The sequence below is a fragment of the Lichenostomus cassidix genome, chromosome 10 (assembly GCF_008360975.1).
Source record: "Lichenostomus cassidix isolate B80296 chromosome 10, HeHo_3.0, whole genome shotgun sequence".
Classification (NCBI taxonomy): domain Eukaryota; kingdom Metazoa; phylum Chordata; class Aves; order Passeriformes; family Meliphagidae; genus Lichenostomus; species Lichenostomus cassidix.
This window is the reverse complement of record NC_139491.1, coordinates 17,151,765-17,165,421: the sequence shown is the minus strand read 5'-3', so window position 1 is coordinate 17,165,421 and position 13,657 is coordinate 17,151,765.

Genomic DNA, 13,657 nt, shown 5'->3' with positions numbered 1-13,657 from the left:
AATTAGGAATTATTATTCTTTACTTTTATCTCACATCACTAACAAATCAGTTAATCCAGAACAGCTTTGGTTGTATGTCTGAACGAGCACTCTCAAACAGAAGGTTTCTAACACTGAAGTTCATCCCTTTGTTTTAAAGAAAATTTCTCTACTACAAATAAATGTGAAGTAGCACATTTATGTTCTCCCAGCATACCACCAGGCACTGCTTACCATCTCTTTTCAAGAATTTCAGGCAGTAGGTCAGATCCTGCTTTCAGGCATATGTGATTATCTGGGGATCAAATTCATCACAGGTGGAAACATAGCTATGACAACCAGGTCAATGGGTGTACTCTTATCTGTCTTTGGAAGTCCAACCATAGGTAAAACTGTTTGCAGAACACTGCCTTACTTTTCCTATACTTCTAATAAGCTGAGGTACAGTCTGCTAAGCTATTTTCCATGATTTACAGTGCTCTACCTGTGGGAGAAAATGTCATCCAAAAACAGGGTCCGGTTTCATTTTTCTACCCTCTTTTGGGCTCCAAACAGATCTGAGAGAAAAAGTCAATTCCACTCATTTTCTGCAATATTACTCATTGTGAGCAAAGACGGGCAACCAGCAACAGGCCAGCCAAGGACATTGGTGTATGAAAGAGGGATCACTGTGACCTGTTCTTTGGTCTGGGCATCCTGCAGCACCATTCTGTTACTACAACAAAATTTGGTCCTATGGCCACTGCTAAGTAGTTCTGGGCTGCCCCTAAACCTGGACAGTGGAATTGGCACAAACCTTGACAGTGACATTACCTGTGGAAATGACAGCTGGAAATGGCTCTTGGTTTTCTAGATGTCAGAGCTGGGGGAGGAAGTTGAAGACTTCACATGTGACTATCATAGGTCTGGTCATATGGACAAACAATGGGACAAAATATCAGGTTTTTGCTGGTGCCACTACTAATCCAGACACAGCAGCTGGTCTCTGGGTCAGCGACTCCTGGGCTTTCCCTTGGCAGAAAGGCTCTGTCCCAGAGCTTTGCTGGGCTTTGGTGTACAGGGAAGCCCTCAGTGCCTGTCAGCAGAAGCTCTGAGACAGGTCTGAAGAGCTTCATGTCAGCTGCCACCTTCCTGCTTCCCTGGTTTTAGGAAAGCCAAGGAAGACAAATAACTTGTGGGTCAAGATCCTCCATTGCCAAACAATACAAGACAGAATTTGTCCTCCTTGCTCAGGCTCCCTCTATCAGTAATTGCTGCTGGTATCCTTTATATCCAGGTGGATAAAGAAATGACCCAGTAGCAGTGAGGGCTCAGAGCTGTTTTTCCCTTGCAATCCAGGTTTAAGAGGCCCAGTCCTCTTCCAACCCCTGCAGCAGGTGCTTAAAACAGACAGCAAGTGATGAGTCATCCCACTAACAGCAGAAGAATTGTATTCATTATTTACCAGTCTCTGGGGTCCCTGTGCTGCTTGGAGATGGCCTCCATCTCCCATCAATCATTTAACATGTTCCAGTTCAGTGCAGTTAATACAGCTCAGAGCACGGATCTTGTCCAGAAGAATCTCACTTACTGCTCTTTTTGTGCAATCTCCTCCCCAGTCTCATGTTCCTTCACCAGCCTTATAACCTCTTGGCAATGGTTCAGCTCTTTTTCACTTTAAAAATTCATCTGCTGCTCACAAAAGGTGCCGAACTGCCAGCACTCAAAACTACAGCCTGATGTTCTCCCACAGAGCAGGTACTGCAGGTACAGGGAGATTGGGTTGTGTGGCACTGACCTGATAGTTCATCTCTGCCCTTTTTATGAGGCACAGTTTTTGGAGGTCAATTATTTACATTTGCACACTAATTAATTTCTCACCTTCTAGCTGAGAATATGCAAGGTCCAGCCATACAGACTTGGACTAAATATCCCTCTGGCCCAGCATCCTGGATCTCCTGGTGTCTCAGGGAAGGAGCAAGAGGGAAAGTACTAGCCTCAAATACCCTTCTACAGGCTGCAGCTCAGAGACTTTGTATGTTTAAGGTATTTAGTGGTGCCTAGAGAGTACGAATGTCTCTTCCATGAACTTGTCCATGGAAGTCTTCGGCATCTGCAATCCTACAGCAATAATCCCACATCTTATCTACCTGTTGCAATAACCCTCATATTCTTTTCCATGTTGTGAACCTCCCACATGAGGTTCACATGACCAGAGAAGACACTGATAATTGTTGCCTCATCTGCCAATGACCTACCACAAGATACAGGACAAAATACAGCATATCTCTGGAACTCTGCTTTACCTGGGTCAGAAACGGAGTTAAAACAAGCAGGCTTTCCTAGGACATCTCTGGATGAAGAGCTCTGTAATGTGCATTTTTGCCATGAGGTGGATGGGGGTTATAGCCTAACAGACAGGCAACAAGGTCAAACCACCAGGTCATTCATTAAATGGTAGCTTTTGCATTGCAGCTAATCTGGAGCAATTTCAAAACACACTCTTGGAAGTAGGCCTGGAGCTCCTCAGCATTGATTTATGTGAACAAGGAAAGTAGGTGTTGATCTTTCTCCTGGTGCAATTCTAAATTGCTTAAGTTCACTGAAAAGTTCATTGGTTGGGTCTTCCCTGGGCAGAGCAGAACAAATGACAGTGAGTGTATTTATTCTTCAGGGCTTTGGACAAAGCCAAAGTGCTTTAGTCTGCCTGAGAACCAGGGAATACATATTTTGTAGATTATGACTTCGGAAGAATTCTCTCCCAAAAAGACAAACATGGGTTACTCCCATGGAATACTCTGTATTTCACAACCACGGCTACTTTCCTTAACTCATTTCTACAATAAAACACAACAATACACTTCAGAAAATACCATGGATTGGTGTTTGCCTGAACTAAGTCCATTAACTCCAGTTTAAGCACTAGCAAGTGTTACTATTTGTGCCTATTTTCTATCCAAATATTTTAAGGAATTCTTGGGATGAGGGTCTATATCTTCTGGAATACATTATGTGAAGATAGTATTTTTCTGATAGCTCTGGCAATATTGCTCCACACTACCAATCGTGACAGGAACTTCCAGTTGTCTCCCAGACTTTTTCACAACTTATTTATGTGCAGCTATTCTTAAGGCAATGCATTCCTCATGATTACACAGGAGACAGACTGGCAAATATCCTGTGTGAAGTAATCAGTCGCAGTAACTGTGCTCTTAACGTAACATGACAGCTTTTCACTCAGCGACTTTGCAGAAGCAGCTCTGCTATTTAGAACTGTTATTTTTATTTTTATTTTGAGCTTACACAGTAAGAGATTAAGCCTGAATTGTCCTCAGGCTAAATGAACACGAAGTCTGTGTGCAGCTGGAGTATATGAAACCTTGTGTGGCTCTGTTTTCCTCTGGGTGAACTGGGAATGACACCTAGCTAGCCAATGGAATCCAGCTTGAGCAAGGTAAAATCTCTCATGATTTTACCTAACTTTAAGTTATAAATATTCAGAGTATGGAATCATAGGGTCAGAACATAATTTAGTTGTAAGAGACCTTATATGTCATCTAGATCTAACATCCTGCCATGGGCAGGGACACCTTACACTAGACCAGGTTGCTCCAAGCCCCATCCAACCTGGCCTGGAGCACTACAGGGATGGGGCATACACAGCTTTTTTCATTTAAACCATGAATGTGAAAAGCTTTACTGTCTTGGATTGAAAAATCCACCGCCTTGCTTCACATGCAAAAATATCAATTATGACCCTATGCTGAAGAAAATAGTAATGTGTGTATATTTTGCACAACAAAACGTGGGGGGAGATTAAACAGAATGAGCAAGAGCAAAATACTAAAATAATCAAATCTCATTGCATTGAGTACTTGTGATAAATGTAAGATTTGAATGCAAAAAGGAAACACACTGCCACAGAAGGCTCCAACTGAGCTACATCTGCAGTGTGGTGAATGAGCATCATGTCAAATCCAGCAAGATTCACGCTGCACTTTCATTCCACATCATTACTTCAGGGAACAGCAGTGCCAATACTCCTCATCTTTATGCTTATTCACAGCTCTTTACATGCACCTGCCTGCTCTCACAGGACTGCCACAAATTAGCATACTGTTAATTTTTTACAGTTAGAAGAACACATGGAAGTTTCTGAGCTGGGCACAGCAGCCTCCCTTGCTGCTGGGCCAGCATTGCTTTCATGGACACGTTGCTCTTGCAGGCCATGGTGCAGGGCAGGTTTCCCAGCTCACTTCCCACAGCTGTGCAGAACCTGATCCAAGCTGCCAAGAACCTGAGGAGCTCTGTGCTTCCAGACCACAATCCTACCATGAGCCACAGGAGAGAACCAGAAGCCAGCCTTGGGACAAGCCTTTGGGATTGGGCTATTTCGGCATCCAGGACACACCATCCTCCAAGCTGGGAGAAAGCTGAACTGGACCTTGAAGTTGTGGCTGTACCCACACTTTACCCACACTGAAACTTTGCTTCTCAGTGGTTTCTGCTGGCTCTTTGGTTCCTTAGAAGCTGCTCCCAAAAGCTGCCCCCAAAAGCTGTCCCATTCAGTGCTGTTTCAGTTGGCTGCTCACCTTGTCACCTACCACTCAACATTTACATGTGGTTCCCCTCAGGAGAGCCCCCTCTCTTTCCATGTCTTGCTCAGGCATCTCCATGCTCTCCTGCAGATCCATGGAACAGGCTGCAGTATAAACACAGCTGCATCTGCAGTCTCCAAGGGATCTAATGCACAGACACTCACTCAGAGTCTCTAGCACTGTGCAAGAAGTGAACCCAAACTTTTTAATATAGTATTCCACATTTTGATTTCTTTGTTGAGTTTATCGTTACATCAGCATGGGAGTATTTGCTTGACTGATAGCTGGACTGAAATTCATGCAGCTCCATTTTTAGGCTGCAGAAGTGTTAAGAAAACCATGAATACTAATACACTTTATAGAATCTGAGTGCATGAACCAAGACACTTTTATGACTCATCTGTGACACTATTTAAGCATTCTAAAGAGTGAGAAGTTGAACAATGCACAGATGGTCTACTTCACATCGAAAAGAAATTCGTATTTTCATACTCCATGGCAGTAGTTTGAATTCAGTGAGGCATTGTAATAGATAAGCTGGAATTGCTGACATTTGCAAGCAGTTAAATGGCTCAGTATCAAGTGCTGCAGGCATAAACTCCAGCTGACAAAACAGTTTCTCTCAAGTTTATTGGGAGGTTAATACAGGATGGACTGTGATGATTATGGTTTTTAGGTTCAGCCCTTCATGGAAAGGTAAAGCCATAAGCACAAATATACTATAGACCCCAGCACTGCCAGAATCACTGCAATTTAGCAGCAATTCTAATTACAATTATTGCATCTACAAGTGGAACTAGAGGTCACAGGTAAAAGCCTCTCCTGGGTTCTTGCTGATCATGCTATATTTGTTCTTTCATAAGTCAGGCTTAAAACAAGCACAGAATGCAGCCAGGGAGGCACAGTGCACAGGTGAATGTGGTTTGGATTTTTTGGTGGATTTTTTATGTGTTTGTTTGCTTGTTTGTTGGTTTTTTAAATAAAATGCACCTCAGAAATATTTGCTACAAGTATTATTCAAGCCTCTATCTATCTAAAAGATTGAGGAGAATGTTTGTTTGCTGTACGTGGAAGAGGATCTCAGGACAGCCAAAAGAAAGAAGTTTTCTAACTCTATTAAGAGGAAAATCTTGTTCCAATGCCCAGGTACATATATTTTCCTAATTGTCACTCTTTCTTAACTTTTCCAGTCAGAAACATAAATACTAAGCATTTATTTTAATAAATGTTATATATATTGTACATGTAATTAGCACATGCAGGTGAACATATGTTGTCCCAATGGATTCTACTGATTCTAATTCCGAAGGAAAAGCAATGTGAGACCTGGGAAACTTGGACCTTTGACTGTGAATCCTTTGATTCTGATGGATTCTGAAATGTTGTACAAATTTCTTCTGATAGATCCCTCCCTTTTAGTCAGTTCTGAGATGCATAAATGCATTACAAACTACACTACTCTCAGCAAGGCAGGCAGTTTATCTATTACACTTGAATCACCATTTCTATTGCAAAAGTACTTGCTCAGACTGGGAATCTGGGAAAGAAAGGTTAAAAATCTGTTAAGACACAAAGACCTTGAGCCCAAACCTTTCATGATTGAAAATTAAATTCTAATTATTGCTTGCTTTTACAATAATTTCTGTCTTGTGCCTGAGAAATTTCCTGACAGATTTTGACCAAACTTACATGTTTCTAGTCATGTGCAGCTGTAATGTTTTGCAATGAGAAACATTCCATCAAAACATTCCCAGCTAGCTCTCCTTTTGATACAATTTGTTAATTTAGTGATCAAGCTTTTCTAGAAACAAAAACACTGGAAGGCCCAGCCTCACTCATACTATGTTACTACTTTATCTTTCTACCTGCAGCCACAGTTTTGTAGCTGTGTCCAGAGCGCGCCGCTACAACCTGAAGAGCTGCCAGCCTGAAAGATGTGCATTTCACCAGCAAAGTTTAGGATATTTACTAGCCAGGTTTCAGCACACCTCAGGCATTCAGCCAATACCACTGGAGACAGAAGGAAGTGCTAGCAACTCTCTTACAAGTTTTAAGCACAATAAAAAGAAAGATTTGAGCCAAGATAAAAATATCACCTCTGTACTCCTTGGCATAGGGAGAACCAGAAGAAAAAAATCTCCTGGAAATCCTTGTAATTGTGGGAAAGTCAAATGACACTGGAACTAAAGAAAGCACAATTTGTTTTCCACCTGAATAACCTTACAGAGAGCATCAGCAGCTGCTATTCTCGGCCACTGGGAGCCAAAGCTGATGAGTAGAAGCAGAAGAGAGGGAAAAACCCGCAAACTTTACAGCCATCAGCACTGGACATCCAAGGACAATGAATGCTCAACTTTCACACAGAAATGGCTACAGGGAATTTCTGTTGAAATTTATGATAAAGAATCACTTAATGTGATTTTAATACATTAAGTGTTAAAAGTGTAATCATTGAAGCCACATGATTCTTTAATCACATTAAGAGTGATATGAGTGAGAGTTCCGTACAGAAATGATGAACTGGAGGAAGCATAAACTAGACTAGAGGATTACCTCACAGTATATAGGAGATTCTGACCCCTATACATACACCAGAAAAACATCATCTTTAGCTACACTTATGACAGGCACATCCAACACAGGTAGTTTAAATCCTGTAAGCTACCACACATGCACAAGTCATTCCCACTGGTCTCTAAGACCCCTCGTTATTTTTCTAACAACTCTGTCTCTACTTACCTCCAAGCCATCAGCCTGGTACTTGCCCAAAAAAAATCATCTAGGGCCAAATCTGGATGATTGGTCAGTATCAGACAGAGACCTTCCCCATGGGAAAATCTCTTTCATCAAATTTTAATGCTTACTTCCAACCCTGCAGCTTCAGCCACAAAGCACAGACGATAAAATGAATCTCCATCATCATTAAGTGTACAATTTTGAAAGTTCAAGAGTGCCTATAATTCCATTTGGATTTCCATTTAGGATGAGACCACTGTTCCACAAATTACACTGCCTATCAAATACACAGCTTTTGTAAAGGGACACTAAATCTTGTTTCCTAATACTGTCTCAGTGATCTCATGTCATAAGTACAAGCACATAGACAGAGAAAAACAGGGAAGGAACTTTTCAAAACCCCCTTGATAATTCAGTGATGTTGCTCCTTCTACAAAAAATAGTATAAATTTGAGAAACAGACAATTTGCATCCTGGATGTCTATTAGCAAAGTCATTACAATCCCATTATTATATAAGATTACAATATAAAAAAAACTTTAGTGCAATGCAGCAGAGACCCACTGACGATCTTCCAGAATGAAATTATAACAGGCTTCCTCTGAAGATGAAATCACAAAGAAAATTGGACAGTTTTAATACAGCTTCTCCAGCTTTTCAAAATAACATAAGGAATTAAAACTGTAATTTAAATGAACACTGTATTATAGACAAGAAAGCCCAGCAACATGTAAGCATTTGATTGTTTTTGGCCTGCCCAAGTGGTACCATTTCAGTTCTATTCTGCAGTAGATGATGACACCTGAGCACAGCAGATCTCATTTGTGTGAGGTGAACTTACAGCTGGACATGAACTATGTGTGTCATGACATTGCAGTCCCACAGACAGGAGAGCAGCACAGAAGTACTGCAGAGCCCCAGAGTGCAGAGCTGCTGGTTGGCAATGCAAAGCACCTGAGTGAAAGGATGCTCTGCAAGACAACATTTACAGTTGCTCATGAATCACCTAAAGGTTTAGACCCCACTTCGACATAACTTCTAAACAGATGTTTTGTTCTAAGCATGCATCCAAATTCCAGTACTTTTCCAAAACTGGGTGGATATTTGTACCAGGTCCTAACACAGGTGGAATAAATGCCATATTTACATATTACTTCAGTCTGAGTAGGCAAATAATGTCTGGGTGATTTAACCAAGGAAAGATTGCTATCGATGTTATATATTTCTCAGCCCTTTTAAAATAAGCCAATCAATAGTCCTTGCATTTCCTCTGTCCCACTGGACTACAGTAGCAAGATTATTTTTCCCCAATATTCATCCTAGATTTCCATTAGCTTAACATTCATCCTCTGACTAATCTTTGAAATAATCTACTTTCCTCTTCAGTGCTAGGATCCTCTAAAATGATTATATGATAAAACACACTCTGTATCTGTTGTTTATATATTGTAGATTGCATTTTTTTAAAACATAAATCCATGCTAAAGCCTAGATACTGCCGCTGTTGAGGGATGGACAGAGCTCAAAACAAACCTGATTCTTATACCTCTTTTTGGTCTCAGACCAGCATCCAATTAATGTATCAGGACCCTCCACTGGCCCAAAATAGAGCAGAATTTGGACAGCTGTTATTTGAATGCTATAAAGGGGTGGAGGTGCTAACACAAAGCAGTGCCTGTAAAAGCTACATTCACTTCACTGATTACAGAGAGAGAAGATTTGTGTGAAATGATAAACACCCAGATAACAATCTTCCATCCAACCATAAAATGCAGCTTATGCCCAGATGCAGCATTATCAATAGAGATAAAGAACATCAGCAAAGGTCTGGAAGGACAGCATTGTGAACGTTGCTAAGAAAATGCTTTGGGCACTTTCAGATAAAGCATCTGCAGCAGGTGCATGAACAGAAAACACAACTGAAGCTTGCATGATTATTCCAGAACTATGGTTTGCTCTTCCAAACTCTTTCTGGGAGAAGTTGCTACATGAATACAATATATATGCTAAGACATAACCCAGGAAAGTATGCAAAACTAAATAATGCACTCCCTGGTTGACAGGGTTACTCAAGCCCAGTCCTTGTCACAAATCCTGCAAGTCATCACATCCAGTGCTCTCTTCTAGACATCCCAGACAGTTTCAAACATCAGCTCTGAGCTTTCTGAGTAGTCACTACTTCATTAAAAAAAGAAAAAGTGTTGAATGTGAAGTTTAAAATTGCAAATCATGTCCCAGCTGAATATTTTACTGAGATGGTCAGCTGGAATGCTCAAACCCAGCCCCAAATCATTGTGAACAAATGCCAAAAATCACAAATGTGTCCCATTCAGCTGCCAACAGTTTCAGCTGGCACTGCACATCTTGGTCACAATACAAAAATCTGTGGTATGGGAAGTGCTGACAGCGCAGCACAGCCAAAATAATAACATCCATCAGTATCACAGGTCTAGCAATCTGCAGAGTAAGTGTCTGTTCAAAACCTCATGCTCAATCTCAGATCCCAGTCATTAGAACCCAGGCTGAAAGAAGATCAGGAAAAATATTTGTCACTACAGAAATGCCTCCAGATAATTTGGAGCTACAAGGAGCATTATGGATGTGTGATAATTTCCTAAAAAGCACACTGTACCCAAGAACACTGCCCAGATTAGACTGTGCAACAGTTGCTGTATCCTTGCGTTCTGCTTTGGCTTGATGTCCCAGTCCTGTATGATTTACTCTCATGTCTTTCCTTATCTCTGTGATCAGTCCAGGCAAATTTAATGAACCTGTTTGCATCTGAACCCCAGAACACACAGGAACATTTGCAAGCACCCAGGAAGGACAAGTTAATGTACTGGTATTGGTAGCCCATGATTTTTTTAAACTGATCCTGGCCCACAGATACAGAAGAATGGAAGAGGTTTGAATAATGTTTTCAGTGTCACACATCTGTCACTGCTCTGTGCATAAGAAAAAGTCATGCTGGGAATCTGTGGAGATTGAGACACATATGGTCTGGCAGCACCATCATAAATTCCTGTTACCACATTAAACTAATTGACTTTGAAAAAAGAAAAATAATTAGGAGACAGAGAATTTGCATGGTAGAAAAACACATAGCATTAATGAGCATTGCTACTTATTGCTCATATTCCTGCCTGTCTATTTTTGATACACAAGTGCTCTATTGCACACTACCTGGAACTGCTACATAAAAATGTAAGAATGAAAAAACACTTTCTGTAACTTCTATCAGATTATTCAGGATAGAAGTAGAGAAGGTGACAGCAACACAGATCAGAACAGGAAATTGCAGGATATGATGAGGAGCAAAACAGGGACAAAGTAATTTACCAGTTACGGAGACCTAGGTTATGGCAGCTGCCTCGGGATGTTTCAGAGATTGTGCAATAGAGAAGCAAAACCCAGACTCAGGACCAAGCCTGCACATGGGAAAGAAGTGCAGTGTCTCTGCCTGCCTGCTGACAGGGCAGGTACAGAAAGCAGCAGATAAGCATCTTTACAGTCTGGAGGGGTTCTGGTCATGTTGTGTTGTTCTCACAATCCTGGAGCAAACCTGATGACCTCAATGAGCTACTTTGGTGCCACTGAGCCCACTCCCCTCAGGAATAGCCTCAGTGAAGTCAATGGAAACCCTGCAGCAGGGCAGAGTGGTGAATTCAGAGCAGAACAAACGTACATTCAGAATGGAAACTTGTGAGGGAAGCATGACAGAAGCCTGGTCCCAGTCAAGGAAAAACTGCAGCCTTTACTTCAGACACCACATGGCACTCAGCTCCTGCCTGGCAACACATGCACAGGTAGGCAGAGAAGCTGAGGACAAGAATCACTCCCCTGATCTGCAGGCAGAGGCCTTCCATGGGGATCCCAGGTAACACAGAGCTGGCAGTGTCCCCTTCCTCAGTGCCAGTACAGCCCCAGGGCTCCACCACAGCTTAGTTAACACACAAAGGTCTCTCAGAAAACTCCTCTCCCCCATGCAGGACGCCCTGCTCTTGGGCTAACGGGTCTTAAATAAACCTGACCCTTTTCTTAATAAAAAGAAGGCACAGTTTGAGTGCTTTGAAGCTTCCCATTTTTAAGTGAGAAAGGGAGAGAAAGCAGGACAAAGAGGAAAGAGTTGTAAGAGTCAGTCACGGGGGCAATGGAGAAGCACATCAGGACACATTCAGCTGATGTGGCCACAGATTTCCCATCCAAAAATCCTGTTAGTGCTATTTTCCCTGATGGTTGTGGCCAAAGGGAGGTTTTGACACAACAGAACAAGAAAGACTGTGGAAGAAAGAGATTACATAGGCCATTCCTACCCTGTGTGCACAGGGAGGCCACCAGTAGTATTTTTTGACTTTGGTAGAAGTGAGACCATCAGTCACCCTGCAATTCAGATAAAGAAATAGAGGGGGATCAGGTGGGTGGCAGAACATGCACACATAAAAAAATTTCCACTCAAGCATGAGACTTACTCGTGTTCCTCTTTCTACCCAACACAGAGCTTATGGAGTAAAATAGGAAAGACCAGATTAGATGAAACTGATAGACTAACAAAATATGTAAAAATTACTGGAATTAACAAAAGCATTTTTCTGGCTGGGCAGGCAAAATTGGAACTTGGGACTTTATTTGTGTAACTGAATAAAATTTTTAATTTAAGTCTCACTCCAGGCACACAAACCCCATCATTTTCTGCTTGCATTATGTCTACAGCAAAAATAGCAAAACAGAAAATTATTTTTGCAATAAAAAAGCTCCCTAAAGGAAGACACTGCTAATCTGAGCTGCTGTGGGAGCAAAAGGTAGATTTGGAAGCACTGGACATGGAAACAATGACAGTTAAAGGAACTGCCTCAATGAAGTGATAGATTCTTCCTGTCCTAGGTTGCAATATTGATGTAGTTAAGTATTCTATTACCACCAGCTGTGGGCCATTAGCTGCTATCACCCACTCCGGATGACAGGCAATGGGCCATCCTTAGCTATTATCACTTGCTAATGACCCACCCCGCATGACAGGCAATGGGCCATCAGGGACCCACCGTGTGACTCATGGACTTATCTCATCCCATTGTGAGATGCTCTGCCCAGGAGGGAGGAGCCAGGTGTTCCCACCTGGATATAACCTGGCCTTGGAACTGCCTGAGCTAGCCCTGTCTACTGGGTTCCCAGAGGACCAGAGCTACCACTGGATCTTCAGCTGGAGACTAGACCTTCACAGGATCACCGCTTCAACTGGACTACTTCAGTTGGACTGCTACTACCACCCTAACAGGGTGTTAGGTTGTATCTGACTTTGTCAGTGCTTTTCCTTGTATTATTTCACTTATTTTTAATTTCAATCTTGACTTGTGATCTCCCACTGGTTTGTTTTCAAACAAAGACACTTCCCTATCTTGCCCCAGTGACACAAGAACAGCAGAAACTGTATTTCCCAAGAGCCAGGGATCCAGCTGCTTGCTGCTCTGAAGTTTTTGAGAAGCAGTATCTCCTGGGCTGATTTTCTTTTTGAATGACTGGAACTGCTCTGCTGCTCCTTCCCCTCTTCCAGGAGCAGCTGGGCGCCAGTTAACTGCAGCTGCTCCCCAAGGCTGGCTGAACTAAAAGCAGCTACAGGCAGTGTCTGGATGTTGCTCACAAAGACAGACTTGAGCACAGTTCCACTGAACTTAGAGCCAGGACCTGCATGGTGTGAACCAAGATCAGGAATGCAATGGGGGAAGGTGGTTTTGCAGCAGATGGGGCATCCCTCAGGAGGAGCCCAGGGAGAACAAGAGCTCCTGCTGCAGACAACCAGCTGTGCAAGTTCACCAGCAAAACTGCAGCCTGCAGGCACATCTGGTGCGTTGAGCTTTGCAATGTTGGCAGAAAAAGAGAGTTGTTGCAGGGTAAATCCATGAGGCCTCACTTTCATCTCACCTGCTCTCCTTCCATTCGAGTGAAGTTCTGGGTTTAAACCAGAGGCAGGTAGAGCAAACTGTGCCTGAGAACAACTATTTCCACTAGATGAGCCAATGGCAACCATTCCAGTCACTTGTGGCCCATCTGGGACCTTCAGTTCTTTTTGGTCTCCAAGAGTTTCTTTTCCAAATGTGCAAGGGAAGCTTCCTAGGACCTCTCAACTACTGAGCTAAAACCTTCCAGCACTCTCTGAGGCTCAGTCAAACTGGGTACAGAAGTGGACACGGATTTTTAGATGGCTCATAACTCTTTAGATCTTTAGTACCATTATTCCTAGTGGATGGTTTTATGATTCAGGACTTCAAAAAGAATTGCTCAAAATCACACAAGGTATTATTAGCTGTCACAGCTGGAACCCTCCTTTTACTGTGCTATTTTCTAAATGTGAGATTCTTCACTATTGCTGT